This window comes from Chiloscyllium plagiosum, unplaced genomic scaffold, assembly GCF_037043375.1.
Source record: "Chiloscyllium plagiosum isolate Xiang-an unplaced genomic scaffold, Cpla_swu_hap1 HiC_scaffold_1, whole genome shotgun sequence".
Classification (NCBI taxonomy): Eukaryota; Metazoa; Chordata; class Chondrichthyes; order Orectolobiformes; family Hemiscylliidae; genus Chiloscyllium; species Chiloscyllium plagiosum.
The window spans coordinates 83972588-83991727 of record NW_028270139.1 but is presented as its reverse complement, the minus strand read 5'-3'; the positions used below and the strand labels follow the sequence as shown (position 1 = coordinate 83991727).

Below are 19140 nucleotides of genomic sequence, written 5' to 3'. Positions count from 1 at the left end.
AACTCTGGTTTCCAGCATCTGCACTCCTCACTTCTGCCTATACAGTATGTTAGCTTTTATTGGTAGAAGGGTTGAGTTTTGGAGACATGAGATCATGTTGCAGCTGTACAAAACTGGTGTGGCCATACTTGGAATATTGCATACAGTTCTGGTCGCCATATTATGGGAAGGATTCAGAGGGGATTCACTAGGATGTTGCCTCGTATGGAGGGAAGGTCTCATGAGTAAAGGCTGAGGGACTTGAGGCCATTTTCATTAGAGAGAAGAAGATTGTGAGATGACTTAATTGAGACATATAAGATAATCAGAGGGTTAGATAGAGTGGAGAGTGAGAGTCTTTTTTCCTCAGATGGTGATGGCTAGCAAAAGGGAACATAACTTTAAATTGAGGGGTGATAGATATAGGAGGAGAAAGTGAGGTCTGCAGATGCTGGAGATCAGAGCTGAAAACGTGTTGCTGGAACAGGGCAGCAGGTCAGGCAGCATCCAGGGAACAGGAGAATCGATGTTTTGGGCATAAGCCCTTCTTCAGGTGATAGATATAGTACAGATGTCAGAGGTACTTTCTTTACTTGAAGAGTAGTGGGGACGTGGAATGCCCTGCCTGCTACAGTAGTAGATACCCAACTTTAAGAGCATTTATATGGTCATTGGATAAACATATGGATGAAAATGGAATAGTGTTGGATAGATGGGCTTCTAATTGGTTCCACAGGTCGGTGCAACATTGAGGGCCGAAGGGCCTGTACTGTACTGTCATGTTCTATGATCTAATACCCAGCTGGTGTTCAGCTATCATAGCTACGATGTTGACATGGCTAATCCAGTTAAATTTCCATTCAGTATTAGAGGTGACAAGGTGTCTCCGGTGAATAAGGAAGAAGTGCAGAGATCAAGAGTTTGTAGTTTGGGAGCATGAAGTGGATGAGAGCAATTGAGTGAATGTGATCCATGCAATAATGAGATCTGTAGTCCATCAGCTTTAGTGAGATGAGTGTATAGTGGCACAGTTAGAGTGAATGGTGGCCCTGAGTGTGAGCTAACAGTGCAAAAGATCATTAATCTCTCTTTGCGGTGCTGTGTGCATTATATTCTACCTGGGATTTTGCACTGACTGGCCGATATCTCAGTCTAGGTGGCTTAGGTCTGGTGGCCAGGTTGTCTTTGCTAGTTAGCAGGAGAAAGGATGGTTCTCCTCTCCCTTATCCCATCATCCAGGATAGATTACCATTATCAGGAATAGCATTGGCCCCAGAGATATTCAAATTAACAAAGTGAAACATCGTCCAAGTTCTTCACAAAGTTATCTGCCACGTGAGTGATATACTGTTCAAAAGGTTTCAGTTGAAGCATATGATCAGAGAAGGTACAGCATAATTGTGAATTTTCTAAAGAATTCTTTTGTTCTTATGATAATGAAGGTACAATGGCAGTTCCTGAGCCAATTAAAATCAGCACAGAATTCCCAATTCCAAAGTCAGTTGAGGATATTCAAGATTGTTGAGTGTGGTGAATTAGTTGGTAAAATACTTGTGTCTACCTTAGCAACAATTGCTGAACTCCTGAATCAACTCTTTAAGAAAACACAAGCATGGTTTTGGAACTTTCATCAAAAGAATACTTTTCAGAAGATTAAAGGGATGTCTACAGTGGTCTAATGACATTCTTCTACTTCACTTCAGCTGCAGGCTTTGAGCTGTAATGTTCTGTGAGCAGCCAAATGGGTGTTTCAAAACTATCTATTATGCATCAAGAGCATTGCCTGCAGTAGAAACAGGATATGCTGTGATTGAGAAGGAAGCTGTCTCAGTTATAACGATTATCAGACTACATCCCCTTGTTCTGAAAGGCGTCATTAAAACAGATCACAAGCCTTCAGATACACTACTGGATGAGATGCAACTTGCAAGAGTGCCTCCAAGAATACAAGGATTTCAATGTTGCTTCATGAGATTTGCTGAATAAAATTGTTCACATGCACAGGGAACTGCAGATGATGGTGATGCACACAAGATGAATGTTGACAGCCTTACCAATCATAATGTTGACTTAATCCAAGAACTCAAGTCACACACCTGGTGTGTGTAGGCACAATGGCCATCAAGTCACATTCATCTTAGCCAAACTAGTCAAGAACAAATTATAGACAAGAATCCTCTCACCACCTGTTGATTGTGCACTGAGGAGAGACTGTATCAATGCGGTCATGACAATGTATTTCAAACACAGAAATCATTTGCCCATTGTTGATTTCAGACTAGCATTTGATCCCAGTTGTAATACCAAATTCCCCATTAGATCTTGTCAACATATGTGGTTGAAATTGCTTATTTACAACAGGAAGTTTCACCTCATCTCCATGTTTCTCCCAGTAGATTGAAGAGAGGAAGTTGTACGTCTCTTTTTATTCACTCATGGATTGTGGATGTCACTGGCTGGTCAGAATTTATTATCTGTCCCTAGTTACCCTTGGAAAGGTGGTGGTGAGCTGCCTTCTTAAACTGTTACAGTCCATGGTATTGTCGGTTACCACAATGTTTTTTGGGAGAAAATTCCAGGATTTTGGTCTAGTGACACTGATGGAATGGCAATATATTTCAGGATTCTGAGTGCCTTAGAGGAGAATTTGCTGTTAGTGGCATTCTAATGTATTTGCTGCCATTGTCCTTCTAGATGGGAGTGGTCATGGGCTTGGAAGGTGCTGTTGAATGATCTTTGGCAAATTTCTACAGTACATCTTGTAGATGGCACACACTGCTAGTACAAGCATTGTTGGTGGAGGGAGTGGATGCATGTGGAAATGGTACCAATCAAGTGAGCTGCTTTGTGCTGGATGGTGTCAACCTTATTAAGTGCTGTTGGAGCTGCACTCATCCAGTGAGGTGGGCAATATTCCATCACACTCCTGATTTGTGCCTTTTGGCTGGTTGTCATGCTTTGGGGAGTCAGGAAGTGAGTTACTATGATCATAGAAGCAGTTATACAAGTCTTACATTAGACTTTTGTAACACAAAGCATACCTGATGTGGTCATTTCGGCCAATGGGCCTCTATTCATAAATGGGTGTTTCAGCCATTTTGCAGGCAGGCCTTGAGGTGTAAACATGTCACATTCTTCAATGAAACCCACAATCTGACAGGAAAGCCAAATTTAGTGTCAGAATGATTGTGTCTGTGACAATACTATGGCTTTAAGAGATGCAATTTGTCCTTTCGTTTTGAAAAGAGGTTCTGAGCCATAGATGCCGAACTGTTAAAGCCAATAAAATAAACAGCTTGCAAGGCCTTAGTTTATTTAAGTTAGAACACTAGAGTGGGTGAAGTCAGGCTCCCACAGAACTAGGGTTTTAGTTTAGTTTTCAGTAGTTACTGGGGTTTTGAAGTTAGTTGTGGAAGCAGCTTTTACATCTCTCTCAGCTAAAAGCTCGAGTTCTCTCCCTGCTGCCAGAATGGCATGTCAGAACATCTGTTTTACTGACTTTGCCTTTGCCAAGACGTGATTATGGGACGCTACTGTAGTGAAACAGTTACTGTTTATTAGTTAATCTATTATTCTGTTAAGTTTATCAAGAGTTAACATTATACCAATTCTTCTTTCTTCTGGTTGTATGTTAACTATAGGATAAGAATAGAGCATGTTTTGCTTAAAGCTGAGTAGTGTAACCAATTGAATTGAATCTGGAACACAGCACCTTAAACTTTAAATAAGATAAAAGTTAGGGTCTAGGCTATTTCCTTGGTATATTTGAAGGGGGTTTGGTCTGGTCCATACCAAGTCACTTTTGAGGAAAAATTCTGACTACTACACAGCACTGTTAAATTATAGGTCCATCAACACCAATGCTCTTTAGCACCGAGCTACAAAGGACCGGAAAATGAAGATTTAGCTCCCTGCCCTTCCGAAGAAATTGGATCCACACTACTTCTATGACTACCAAGCAGTTCATAAAACTGAGCTATCCATAATGCCACACACTGTAATAAACACCATTGTGTGAGAGAACTGCCCTATGAATGGGGCATCAAGTATGGATCAGGGAGTCAAATAGAAAAGGTACAATCATTCAACGGATAATGTCCATTATCTGTGCTGGAGAAGGAGCCATACGAAGGAGTAACAGGAACCTTATCCCATTAACAGTTGAGTGCCAGGGAATATTTAGTGGGATGGTGACACTGGGAGCTGAAGAGAATCTCAAATCTCTGCTATCAGGAAACAATCCAAGTTGGCTACCTTCCAGCAGACAAACCACCATTCTTCCAAGTTTGAAGAAAACACACCTGGGGAGAATAGTGAAATCCCTGGATAGTCTGAATTTGTAAAGTTTAAGATTTGGGGAGATGGGATAAGTCTAAATATACAAACATACAAATAACTATAATAGTATGAGAAAATGCATTGTTAATGAAACTGTATCACAAAACAGTTTGAAAGGGTTAATACTTGATTCAGTGACTAAGCATTAGTCACTGTGATTCAATCATGGGACTTGGTCCAAGTAAAGAAGGAGCCCTGAGGCTAATGGGCTCCCAAGAATCCCTGTAATAATTTTGGTCCTATTCTGTAAATTATAAATAGGCAGAGTAATACAATAAATTCCATGTTGTTTAATCAACAAGACTCTTCTAGTTAGACTAGAAAGGCAACTAGTCTCATCCACAGTAAACTATTTCAGCTTTGAAGGAACCCCTTCACAAACAAAAGATCAAGGGTTGCTGATTTGGAGACTGTCACTAACAGTTTTTAAGTGAAAAATCACACAACATCAGGTTATTGTCCAACAGGTTTAATTGGAAGCACACTAACTTTCGGAGCGACGCTCCTTCATCAGGTGATAGTGGAGGGCTCAATCGTAACACAGAATTTATAGCAAAAATTTGCAGTGTGATGTAACTGAAATTATACATTGAAAACTTGATTGTCTGTTAAGCCTTTCATCTGTTAGAATACCGTGATAGTTTCACTTCTTTCATGTGTAAATCACAAAATCCTTTTTTAAAAAGTTGCATTCTTGGGTTAGCCCCAAGGTGTTGAAGGTGTTAGCCCCCTGTGTTCTCTGTCTATGACCTGATGTTTAGTTTGAGCTCAGAGCTCGAACACTGCATGAATTTATGTAAAATTCTGTTATCTCACTTTTTAGATTAGAATCAATCTAAACATCATGGCATAGACAGAGAACACAGGGGGCTAACACCTTCAACATATTCTGGATCAGTGGTGCTGGAAGAGCACAGCAATTCAGGCAGCATCCGAGGACAGGCAAAATCGACGTTTCGGGCAAAAGCCCTTCATCAGGAATAAAGGCAGAGAGCCTGAAGCGTGGAGAGATAAGCTAGAGGAGGGTGGGGGTGGGGAGAGAGTGGCATAGAGTACAATAGGTCAGTGGGGAAGGAGATGAAGATGATAGGTCAGGGAGGAGAGGGTGGAGTGGATAGGTGGAAAAGGAGCTGGGCAGGTCGGACAAGTCCGGACAGGTCAGGGGATCGAGTTGCTGGAGGTTAGAAGCTAGGATGAGGTGGGGGAAGGGGAAATGAGGAAACTGTTGAAATCCACATTGATGCCCTGGGGTTGAAGTGTTCCGAGGCGGAAGATGAGGCGTTCTTCCTCCAGGCGTCTGGTGGTGAGGGAGCGACGGTGGAGGAGGCCCAGCACCTCCATATCCTCGGCAGAGTGGGAGGGGGAGTTGAAATGTTGAGCCACTAGGCGATTTGGTTGATTGGTGCGGGTGTCTCGGAGATGTTCCCTAAAGCGCTCTGCTAGGAGGCGCCCAGTCTCCCCAATGTAGAGGAGACCGCATCGGGAGCAACGGATACAATAGATGATATTAGTGGATGTGCAGGTAAAACTTTGATGGATGTGGAAAGCTCCTTTGGGGCCTTGGATAGAGGTGAGGGAGGAGGTGTGGGCGCAGGTTTTACAGTTCCTGCGGTGGCAGGGGAAAGTGCCAGGATGGGAGGGTGGGTCGTAGGGGGGCGTGGACCTGACCAGGTAGTCACGGAGGGAACGGTCTTTGCGGAAGGCGGAGAGGGGTGGGGAGGGACATATATCCCTGGTGGTGGGGTCTGTTTGGAGGTGGCGGAAATGTCGGCGGATGATTTGGTTTATGCGAAGGTTGGTAGGGTGGAAGGTGAGCACCAGGGGCGTTCTGTCCTTGTTGCGGTTGGAGGGGTTGGGTCTGAGGGCGGAGGTGCGGGATGTGGATGAGATGCGTTGGAGGGCATCTTTAACCACGTGGGAAGGGAAATTGCGGTCTCTAAAGGAGGAGGCCATCTGGTGTGTTCTATGGTGGAACTGCTCCTCCTGGGAGCAGATACGGCGGAGGCGGAGGAATTGGGAATACGGGATGGCATTTTTGCAAGAGGTAGGGTGGGAAGAGGTGTAATCCAGGTAGCTGTGGGAGTCGGTGGGTTTGTAGAAAATGTCAGTGTCAAGTCGGTCGTCACTGATGGAGATGGAGAGGTCCAGGAAGGGGAGGGAGGTGTCAGAGATGGTCCAGGTAAATTTAAGGTCAGGGTGGAATGTGTTGGTGAAGTTGATGAATTGCTCAACCTCCTCGCGGGAGCACGAGGTGGCGCCAATGCAGTCATCAATGTAGCGGAGGAAGAGGTGGGGAGTGGTGCCGGTGTAATTACGGAAGATCAACTGCTCTACGTAGCCAACAAAGAGACAGGCATAGCTGGGGCCCATACGTGTGCCCATGGCTACCCCTTTGGTCTGGAGGAAGTGGGAGGATTCAAAGGAGAAATTGTTAAAGGTGAGGACCAGTTCGGCCAAACGAATGAGAGTGTCGGTGGAGGGGTACTGTTGGGAACGTCTGGAGAGGAAAAAACGGAGGGCTTGGAGGCCCTGGTCATGGCGGATGGAGGTGTAGAGAGATTGGATATCCATGGTGAAGATGAGGCGTTGGGGGCCGGGGAAACGGACTCCCCACCTCTTCCTCCGCTACATTGATGACTGCATTGGCGCCACCTCGTGCTCCCGCGAAGAGGTTGAGCAATTCATCAACTTCACCAACACATTCCACCCTGACCTTAAATTTACCTGGACCATCTCTGACACCTCCCTCCCCTTCCTGGACCTCTCCATCTCCATCAGTGATGACCGACTTGACACTGACATTTTCTACAAACCCACCGACTCCCACAGCTACCTGGATTACACCTCTTCCCACCCTACCTCTTGCAAAAATGCCATCCCGTATTCCCAATTCCTCCGCCTCCGCCTTATATGCTCCCAGGAGGAGCGGTTCCACCATAGAACACACCAGATGGCCTCCTTCTTTAGAGACCACAATTTCCCTTCCCACGTGGTTAAAGATGCCCTCCAACGCATCTCATCCACATCCCGCACCTCCGCCCTCAGACCCAACCCCTCCAACCGCAACAAGGACAGAACGCCCCTGGTGCTCACCTTCCACCCTACCAACCTTCGCATAAACCAAATCATCCGCCGACATTTCTGCCACCTCCAAACAGACCCCACCACCAGGGATATATTTCCCTCCCCACCCCTCTCCGCCTTCCGCAAAGACCGTTCCCTCCGTGACTACCTGGTCAGGTCCACGCCCCCCTACGACCCACCCTCCCATCCTGGCACTTTCCCCTGCCACCGCAGGAACTGTAAAACCTGCGCCCACACCTCCTCCCTCACCTCTATCCAAGGCCCCAAAGGAGCTTTCCACATCCATCAAAGTTTTACCTGCACATCCACTAATATCATCTAATGTATCCGTTGCTCCCGATGCGGTCTCCTCTACATTGGGGAGACTGGGCGTCTCCTAGCAGAGCGCTTTAGGGAACGTCTCCGAGACACCCGCACCAATCAACCAAATCGCCCAGTGGCTCAACATTTCAACTCCCCCTCCCACTCTGCCGAGGATATGGAGGTGCTGGGCCTCCTCCACCGTCGCTCCCTCACCACCAGACGCCTGGAGGAAGAACGCCTCATCTTCCGCCTTGGAACACTTCAACCCCAGCGCATCAATGTGGATTTCAACAGTTTCCTCATTTCCCCTTCCCCCACCTCATCCTAGCTTCTAACCTCCAGCAACTCGATCCCCTGACCTGTCCGGACTTGTCCGACCTGCCCAGCTCCTTTTCCACCTATCCACTCCACCCTCTCCTCCCTGACCTATCACCTTCATCTCCTTCCCCACTGACCTATTGTACTCTATGCCACTCTCTCCCCACCCCCACCCTCCTCTAGCTTATCTCTCCACGCTTCAGGCTCTCTGCCTTTATTCCTGATGAAGGGCTTTTGCCCGAAACGTCGATTTTGCCTGTCCTCGGATGCTGCCTGAATTGCTGTGCTCTTCCAGAACCACTGATCCAGAATCTGGTTTCCAGCATCTGCAGTCGTTGTTTTTACCTTCAACATATGGTCTAGCTATCACCATTGTTAACAGCTCACCCGAGAATGCAACTTTTAAAAAAAGGTTTTGTGATTTACACATGAAAGAAGTGAAACTATCACTGTATCCTAACAGATGAAAGGCTTAACAGACAATCAATTTTTCAATGTATAATTTCAGTTACATCACACTGTAAATCTTTGCTATAAATTCTGTGTTACGATCGAGCCCTCCACTATCACCTGATGAAGGAGCGTCGCTCCGAAAGCTAGTGTGCTTCCAATTAAACCTGTTGGACTATAACCTGGTGTTGTGTGATTTTTAACTTTGTACACCCCAGTCCAACACCGGCATCTCCAAAACATGGTTTTTAAGTGGTTTTTCTGTTGTAAGCCTGAATTTGATTGCTTCTAGATCCTGTTGTAGACAAGCAGGAGCTGCTTATAGTTATAGGAGAAGATTTGATTTGAGGTTGAGATGATAGGTCTCTCCTAAATTATTTTCATTTCCTTCTTTCTCTTGTCATATGCTCACTCATTCACTGCTGACACTTTAGCATAATATGCTATATCTTGTTAAGTCAGTTTCAGTACAAGGGCTGTCTTATCGCTAATGTTTCAAAGTGAACTCTGTTCCCCTTACTCTTCGGAAAATGCAATGTCAGAGTCCAACGGTCACATCAACCAAACATTTTACAACATCCAACATCATTCAGTGGCAGTCTTCATTCAATAATGAAGTACTTTAAAAAATCACAAGTGAACTTAAAGGAAACACAATCTGTTGGCTATGGAGTTAGCCCAAAAACTCCAATGTCGATTCAGTCCAAGGATTTAGGATGCCTAGCGTCTAGGTATAAACCTGGTTTGATATCATTGTCAATAGTTTGTGTCATCATTAAGTAGACCATACAATTTCCCTAATTTAAAAACAAGAGCACAATTGTGATGAAGAGATGTCCCTTCCTGTGATTCTATTATATGATCACAGAGTGCTGGAAAACCCCAAGTATTTCTTAACATCAATAAATTTATGTAAAAATCAGTGCCATAGTCAGCCTTGGGTGCAATGTCACAGATTCATTCAGGATTAATTAATTTTGAATTGTACTGCACATCAAACATTAAGAATACCTCAGAGTCCAAAAATGCGAAAGCTTATGTCCAATATAAACAAATGCTATGGGTGCCAAACTCATATTGAGAGCTCATAAACTGGGCCAAATGCATTGATCCTTAAAATTTGGAAAGCTTTTGATTTCATTTTAAAATTTATTCCCTGGAATTCTCTGCTTTGATGTCTGTTGGACTATGCAAAATCAGGAAGTGTCTCTTTATTGAATAATCCTGACAGGTTCCCAGGGGAGGTAGGAAAAGTCTTAAAAATTTTGGAAAATCCTTTGGAGCTTGTTACTCATACAGATACTACATCCTGCAAATGGTGCAGGTGTACTGATTCATTACTGAAAATCCCGTCTGAGGCGAAAGGATATTCTCGCCTATGAATCTTCTCTCTGTCAGGCTACAAGGTCTCTGATTGGGTGGACTTAGTTAGTGGTAGAAAGATTCTACCCAAACAAAGCCTTCCAAAAAATGGCAGGATTTGCCGAGTAATTTTCAACACTTCTATAAATTCCAATCAGACTTACTGCTAGAATATGCTGGAAGAGGTAAAGATTTTCAGCCTTGTTGCATTTAGGCTTTTATTTCATAATTATTGATGAAGCAGTTTTAATTTCATGGCAATGATGTAAAATTTAATTTGCTGTAGAATTGATTATCTTTGTTGCTGAGGTTGAACACTACAAGAGCTGTGTTTTAAGGACATTAAAGCTCAATGAAAAGTGCAGTGGAATTTGCTATATATGAGCCAATTATAATAGATGTGAGGATTCTGGGGAGGACAGAATTAAGCTCAGCTTTGTTACCTTTGAGGACAAGTAGCCTGTCAGCACTCATTATCTAGGCTAACATACGAAATAGGAAAGTGCATAAAATAGCGAGAAGCTGCTAACATCCGTTGATGCGTACAGTAGCTCAAGCACAGTTGTGTTTGATCTATAAGTAAGTACTGATCCGACAGACTGTAGTTAAATTCAATGTAATGCTTGATGGGCTTTGGCTGCCAACTTTCATAAGTGGGTCCTTTTCAACTTAATGTTATTCAAACGAGTTGCCATCAAAAAAGTCGAACGATTCCTAACTTGAAATCCAATGACGAGAGAGTGCAATTCTTGAAATAAATCAGCTGTTGGAGAGATTATAATACAATGTGCCATTAACATGTCAGATTTAGCATTAGGGCATCACAAGTAAATGTTAATACAATAAAAATTACATAATGCCATCAGGAATAAAGGATACGCTTTGTTCAAAAGTGGTAACTTGTTTTTGGGTTACCTTTTGTACAAATAGATTTTCATAATTATTGAGAGGGCTGATGCTGAAGCCATTCATTATTCACAAGGACCACCATTTGAATGAAGTGCGTCTGGAATAGCAACAGCTTGTTAGTTACTTGAAAATTGAGCTGCTGTGAAAGAGAAATGAATGTGCACTCAAGCTGCTGTGAATTAAATTCACTCTCAAAAGAACCAGTGGGGAAGTTATAAATAAATGCAGAAGCAGAGTGCTATTGTGAAGGTTATTGACTTGGCATGAAGAGAAGTCACTGCAGGACACAAATTAAAATGCTTGTTGGCTAAGACAGAGAGCCACAAAAACTGGACCCTTGCAAACTGTGAGCTCACAGGGATTGCTATTGAAGATCAAAAAAAATAGGCTGGTTCAGGACAAAACGGATAGTCGATTTCTAAAGAACACAATGGAACTTAGACCACACAGCAGCTTTTTTCTTGTATAGGTTACTTATAGAGAATTTTTTTCTGGCGTTCTATTGATGCAATGGACTTGTACATCTTCATCAATATAAATCATTTTCTTGTAGCCTGCTTACGTATTCTTGAGAAAAGACATTTGATCCTTCAATGTACTTTCCTTCTCTCTCAAATGTGGGAATGGGTACCATGGGTCACGATCATGATTGCCAGAAGCTTTTTATTATCCCTCTTAATTGGATATTTTTTCACATATGAACCAAGGCAGTGAGTGTCAGCAGCTAATCAGCTGTGGAAAGCAATGGGTTAGACTGAATCTCTGCATTTCACTGTTAACACAAGCACATTCCTACATCTGTTGATGGGCACAGAGACTAATTGCAGCACACCTTCCATTGCACATCAGCAAACATCACAAATTACAACACAAAGCCCTGAGTTCAACTCTCGCCTTCTACAGAGGTGTATTATTACATATCTGAGCAAGTGGATTAAAAAACATTGGAGCATTGTGACAGTTGTCTTGGTGTGATAAGAGCTATGGACATGTTGTTTGGTGAGACAAGATAGGAGCTCATGTGACTTAATCTCATGGCCTTGGATTTGAGTACCATGTTGGGTGCTATTATTTTTAAGCAAGTGCTGTGGCTCAACTATTAGCACTTTGGCCTCTGAAGTGGAAGATTGTAAATTCAGGTCCCAGTTAACTAAGTCGAACACTGTAATACAGGGCTGTACTGGTTAACGGTGCCATTGAAAGGAGTGGTGATTGTATCCTTATCTCTAGGCCAGAAAATGTGGGTTCTGGAGATTGAGCTGTAACAGATCTGAACAAGTTAATTAATGTAAACAATTCTCTGCATTGTTGTGGTTAAAAGAGGACATAAATTAACAAGGAATTGAAAATGGACCATTCTTTTATCCATTGCATAGAATCAGACTTGCCAGTGTAATTATCTTGTGAATTGTTAAAGCAATAAAGAATTTTGCAGAACTATCCTTCATAGCTTAAAGGTGGTTGTGCGGTAGAAATTATGTGGCAGCTGTTTAATTGGTGCTAAATAAGGTCAATGATCATCAGCTTCAGAGAGGATCCTCCTGTGTCCAATCAGAGCTGGGCATATGTCTTACTGGCATGGATGATTTCTCATTCAGCTTAACTGAAACAAACATTAGCATTAGGGGCTCTTGTGGCACTGTGGTATTATTCCTATCCCTGGACCAAGAGAGCTGGATTTAAGTCCCACCTACTCCAGAGGTGTGTAATAACATCTCTGAGCAGGTTGAGTAGAAATATAGGTTTATTAAGAACAACAAACAAACATGAGCATTCATACACTTGTAAATGGGGTCATAATGTCAGTCCACTGTGTTAAATTAATAGGCTCCAGCCCATGCTAAAGATGCTGCAGTGGCTGTTGAGGCCCAAAAGGTGACTGCCACTAAAAGCCAGTCCTTATAAACCATGCTGCAGGGAAAGAATGCCACAACTGGCTTGCTCCTTCTCTCAGCAATCCAGCTCTCACGATGGGTGCTACCTTGCAGTTAGTCCCTGATTCTTTCTCCCTTCATCATCACACTCCCTGCGCCCTGAACTTGGTTGAGATCGGTTGGCATTGCAGTGCAAAATCTAACTCTTGAGTGTCAGCACGCTCAAAAATAACTGACAATTGCATAGCACCTTTCACATGGTAATATGATCTAAGTGTGGCCATTGGCCAGAATCTCAGCATTATTACTGTGCAGAAGAAGGCCATTTAGCCCATTCTGTCTCCACTGGGCTCTCTGACTATTATAACCTCAGCCAAACTCTTGCTCTTTCCCTGCAATGCTGCACATTGTTTCCAATTAAATAGTGAACTAATAGCCACTTGAATGCCTCAATTGACCCTGCTTCCATTGCACTTCCAGGAGGTGTCAGTGAAAGGATAGCTAGAGGCAAATCAAATCTCCATCCCTTCATCCCAATGCTGGAACAAAAGAGAACCTACTACTGTGTCAGTAAGTATTGTTCCTATTTCTACAATAACCTTCCATATGTCTGCTCCTCAGGAGATTACCAGTTTTAGTTTTGTGCTGTGGATTTCTACTTGCTAGGAATTTAATTCAGGCCACCCAAATTTGATGTAAAATTTTCCCTGCTATCAGACAGCCTTTATTCCATTAACTTGAGGAATTTGAATCCATATCCCAAACATAAAATAACAATGTTACCCTAGCATACAACAATGTTACCCCAGCATATAACAATGTTACCCTAGCATATAACAATGTTACTCTAGCATAGATCTCATTCTGCTGACATAATTCTTCAAAATAAACTAAGTGGGCAATATCTGGAACATATCTTGTATATGCTGTTACAAATTAATCAATCTTAAAGCCCACTAACAGTGGACTAAGCTTCAGATTGATGACAACGCAGTAGCAAAACAATGCAGATCTTATCTTATAGCTTTAAATTAAGGGGGGGTAGGTATAGGTTCTTTACTCAGCGAGTCATGAGTTCATGGAATGCCCTGCCAGTAGCAGTGGTGGACTCTCCCTCATTATGGGCATTTAAGCGGGCATTGGATAGGCATATGGAGGATAGTGGGCTAGAGTAGGTTAGGTGGGCTTGGATCGGCGCAACATCGAGGGCCGAAGGGCCTGTACTGCGCTGTATTCTTCTATGTTCTATGTTATCGAAAGAACTATAAGATGCAAACTGCAATATTGATAATCATTTGCTAGTGATAACACAAGAGGCTAGAGTGAGCAAAAGGACAAAACAGAAGGATGAGCAAATGACTGTTGCGCCATGGTACAGGGAGCCAGTCAAGGTGAGGGAGAAAGTAGAAATGTGGTAGTGAAAGGAACAGTATAGTTAGGGGAAAGATATTGTTCTCTGCAGCAATGACTGGGAGTGCTGAAGACTGTTGTCTGCTTGGTCCCAGTATTAAGAATATTTCCTTAGGACTGGAGAAGAACTTGGAATGGGAGGGGATGGATCCAGCTGTCTTCATCCTCATTGATACCAATGAAACTAGGGAAACTAGAGTCATAGAGTCATAGAGATGTACAGCACGGAAACAGACCCATCGCTCCAACTCATCCATGCTGACCAGATAGCCCAACCCAATCTATTCCCACCTGCCAGCTCCCGGCCCATATCACTCCAAACTCTTCCTATTCATATATCCATCCAGATGCCTTTTTTTAATAATATATTTTTATTAAGAAAAAATAGATTTTTAAATATTGCAACAAATACAAAACAATGCAATTCAAAACAGTACAAAAATAGCACAAAACTAAACCCAAATAATAAAAAAGAAATTCCCCAACCTACCCTCCTATACGAGTGTATAAACATATATAGAGAAGTATAAAATTTAAAAAAAAACTAAACTAGCTATTTAACTAACTAAATAAATACCTAACAACAAACAAATAAATAGTAATAACTCAGCCCGGCCAAACAAAGCACTCACACATTCACAGTTCCTCCTCCCTGGATATTGGACTCATGAAACACAATCATTACGGCTATATAAAAGCCCTTGTTAGTGTGGCAGATAAATCTGTGTCCAGGTATTTCAAAAAGGGTTGCCATGTCTTGTAAAAATTCTCAGTTTTGTGGTGTACCATATTTGTAAGAAAATTCAGGGGAATATGCTCCATAACAATCTTCCGCCAACCCGACAGGCCAGGGGGGATTTCAGATATCCAACCTAGCAAGATATTCTTCCTTGCACAGAATGTAAGAATATTGAAAAGTTTTGCCTTATGCGAGTCTGCAGGAAATACAATGGGTAGGCCCAAAGGAGCGAAATAGGGTCCTTCTCCACCCCTACACCTAAAATCCTCTCCATTGCACCCACTACAGGGCTCCAATATGTTTGAAGCCTGTCACAAGACCAAAGACAATGGGTAAGAGTGCCCATGCAGACCTTGCACTTGGGCCATGCTGAAGATACCCCTGGTTTAAATTTTGACAAATGGTCTGGGGCTAAGTGGACAGTGCAGAATCTTCAACTGTAAAGCATGGGTCCTATTGCAAATTGATATCTTCCTTGCATTCTCCCAAATATCCTCCCATGCCTCTGAAGAAATTTCAATACCCAGCTCTCTTTCCCACATCTTGCAGAGTCGATCAGACTCATCTGAGGTGGCACCCCCCAATTGGTGATATAGAGTATTGACAGAGAGTGTACTCTTAGCCCTTAGTACCCCTCTTTCTATGTCAGATTTGTAGGGATCAGTCAAAAGTGTGGTCTTTTTTTGAATAAAATCCCTAACTTGAAAAAAACGAAAGAGGTCTCTACTGGGTAACTGGTACTTCCGTACTAACTGGTCGAAGGACATCATTACATCTCCCTCAAGTAAATCACCCATGCAAGATATACCCCTAGCTGCCCAACGTTTAAATCCTGAATCTATCATACCTAGTTGAAAACTCGGCAGACCCACTAAAGGTGTAAATAAAGATGTTTTGTCAATATTACCTTCCCTCTGCCAAATTGCCCTCCATGCTTTAACAGTATTGATGACTATTGGGTTATGGCAATATTCCCTAACTGTCCTCACTTTGTCCAAAAACAGCAAACTGGTAAGGGGGCATCTTGCCTGGAAGACTTTGATATCTAGCCATATTGAAAGTGGGTCCCCACAAGCCCAATCACTTACATAGGTCAAAAGCGAGCTTAATTGGTAATTTTTAATGTCCAGATGGTCTACTCCCCCCAATCTGTGAGGCAACTGCAGTTGGCTAATTTAATGAGGGGCCGTTTGCAGTGCCAGACAAAGGAGCTGAACCATCCAGATGCCTTTTAAATGTTGTAATTGTACCAGCCTCCACCACTTCCTCTGGCAGCTCATTCCGTACACATACCACCCTCTATGTGAAAACGTTGCCCCGCAGGTCCCTTTTATATCTTTCCTCTCTCACCCTAAACCTATGTTCCTCTAGTTCTGGACTCCCCTGTCCCCGGGAAAATACTTTGTCTATTTATCCTATCCATGCCGTTCATGATTTTGTAAACCTCTACAAGGTCACCCCTCAGCCTCCGGCGCTCCAGCGAAAACAGCCCCAGCCTGTTCAGCCTCTCCCTATAGCTCAAATCCTCCAACCCCGGCAACATCCTTATAAATGTTTTCTGAATCCTTTCAAGTTTCACAACATCCTTCCAATAAGAAGGAGACCAGAATTGCACGCAATATTCCAAAGGTGGTCTAACCAATGATTTTACTGCTCCTCGGATGCTGCCTGAACTGCTGTGCTCTTCCAGCACCACTAATCCAGAATCTGGTTTCCAGCATCTGTAGTCATTGTTTTACCTAACCAATGTCCTGTACAGCCGCAACAAAAACTGATAAGTTACCTGGATCTGATGGATTGCATCCTAGGATATGAAAGAAAGTAGCTGCAGAGATAGTGGATGAACTGGCAGTAATCTTCCAGAAATCCTTAGATCCTGTGAAAGTGCTCGAGGATTTTAAAAAACGGGCAACATAACACCTTTATTTAAAACCAAAAGGAGACCAAAAAAACCTATAACCATAGATCAGTTACCTTAACATCTCTTACTGGCAAAAAATTAAAGCCTATAATAAAGGATGAGGGCCTTTACTTCAAAGTGAACAGTTTGGTCACATTATCTAAGGAAAGATGTAACAGCCTTGGAGACAGTCCAGAGAGATTTCACCTTAACTGATCCTGGGTATGAAGAGATTGCCTTATGAGGAGAGGTTGAGCATGTTGGACCTATACTCTTTGGAGTTTAGAAGTATGAGAGGAGTCCTTATTGAAACATATAAGGTTCTCTGGGGGCCTTGAGAGGATAAATGCTGAGAGGTTGTATCCCCTTGTGGGTGAGTCTCGATCCAGAATAAGAAGTTGCACTTTTAAGTTAGAGATGAGGAAGAATTTCTTCTCTAAAAGAGTAGTGAAGCTGTGGAATTCTTTATTGCAGAGGGTTGTCGAGGCTGGGCCATTAAGTATGTTCAAGGCTGATGGAGACTGAATTTTAATCAATAAGGGAATCAAGGTCAATCGGGAAAAGTCTGGAAAATAGAATTGAGGATTATCAGATCAACCATGATTTCATTGAATGCTAGAGCAGACTTGATGACCAAATAGCTTACTTCTGCTCTTACATCTTAAAAGCCACATTTAATCAACTTTTTAGCCAAGTTTTAACATAAACAGTGAGCTAGGGTTAGATATACTGGTACTCTATCAGAATCATTCATATCAAACAAAAAAGTCCACTCACCATGATTATTCAACATCTAATAGAGATGGTTACAAGAGAGAGGTTTGATGGATACAAAGCTGAGTGATGATTTTTTCCAAACTTTGATATGCCGATGACATTCTCTGGCTTGCTGACTCAGCAGAGGAGTTAAAGGATTTGATGGACCATCTTGACCAAGAAATACCAGAAAAAGCCTCCTGATCAACATCAACAAGAAACAAGATGATGGAAATAGAAGGAAAGAACTACATGATTCTGGTTACTGGATAGCAATACAGTTTTGGCAGTCCTATAAAGATGGCAGTAAAATGTGCCATTCGGTCAGATACCAGCCCCATTCCTGGTGCATGATTGAATGGGCACAATGCCTCTAGAATGTCCATTAACTGAGTGCCACATAATTGCAGTCAGCCAGCTGTGTCTCCTTCAATCAGCAACACCCCCAGCATCAGAGTTTACCGTTGAAACAATGTCACCCGAATTACAGTCAACCCTATGAACTCAGTCATGGAGATCAAGCATGCCATATAAAATGTTCTATCTGTTAAAAATAATCAATGGAATTCCTACAGGTACAGTACTTTCTGCAGTCAAAGCTCTGTTCATTCGAAGACTTTAATATATTGTGTTGCTATAGCAGTAAGGTAAATTGCCTTGCTGCAAGAACTAATAGTTAACTTCAATAAAGCACTCCCTCACTGTCGGCTTCCATTAAGGGAGCAACACTATGAACAGGCTTTGAAACATTTAAATTGACATTCCATTGAATAGGTCCTGGCTCAAATTTCTTTGAAGATTCTTGTATATCTACCAGTTTACAGATAATTTCTCAAACTATCCTGATTTTAATTACAAGTGGGGTTTCGGTGGATGGGTAACAAAGGAAGATTGAAAAACGACGCCTGCTCCAAAAATGTGTCCTGGACTGCTGTTCAACTGCTGAATTTAATTTAAGTCCTGCTAGCACTCCTCTGTCTGGCCAAGAGGTAAGGGGGAAAGTGACAGAAAACCCAGTCTAGTCATCTCCGCAGCTACACTGGCACCACCTCCCACCTTTTCTTCCGCTACATCGATGACTGTATCGGCGCTGCCTCGTGCTCCCACGAGGAGGTTGAACAGTTCATCCATTTTACCAACACCTTCCACCCCGACCTCAAATTTACCTGGACCATCTCAGACTCCTCCCTCCCCTTCCTAGACCTCTCCATTTCTATCTCAGGCGACCGAATCAACACGGACATTTATTATAAACCGACCGACTCCCGCAGCTACCTAAACTACACCTCCTCCCATCCTGCCCCCTGTAAAAACGCCATCCCATATTCCCAATTCCTTCATCTCCGCCACATCTGCTCCCAGGAGGACCAGTTCCAATACCGAACAACACAGATGGCCTCCTTCTTCAAAGACCGCAATTTCCCCCCAATGTGATCGACAATGCTCTCCACTGCATCTCCTCCACTTCCTGCTCCTCCGCCCTTGAACCCCGCCCCTCCACTCGCCACCAGGGCAGAACCCCACTGGTCCTCACCTACCACCCCACCAACCTCCATATACATCGTATCATCCTTCATCATTTCCGCCACCTCCAAATGGACCCCACCACCAGGGATATATTTCCCTCCCCTCCCCTATCAGCGTTCCGAAAAGACCACTCCCTCCTTGACCCCCTCGTCAGGTCCACACCCCCCACCAACCCAACCTCCACTCCCGGC

At 43.2% G+C, this 19140-nt stretch overlaps 1 long non-coding RNA gene across 1 annotated transcript in view; it reads left to right on the top strand.

Moving 5' to 3' along the window:
* LOC122555623 (uncharacterized) overlaps positions 1-19140 on the top strand; it is a 52254-nt gene that overhangs the window by 13909 nt on the left and 19205 nt on the right. Inside the window, exon 4 of the long non-coding RNA XR_015758465.1 lies at positions 13098-13187. This is a non-coding gene — a long non-coding RNA (uncharacterized LOC122555623). The remainder of the gene's footprint in view (positions 1-13097; positions 13188-19140) is intronic.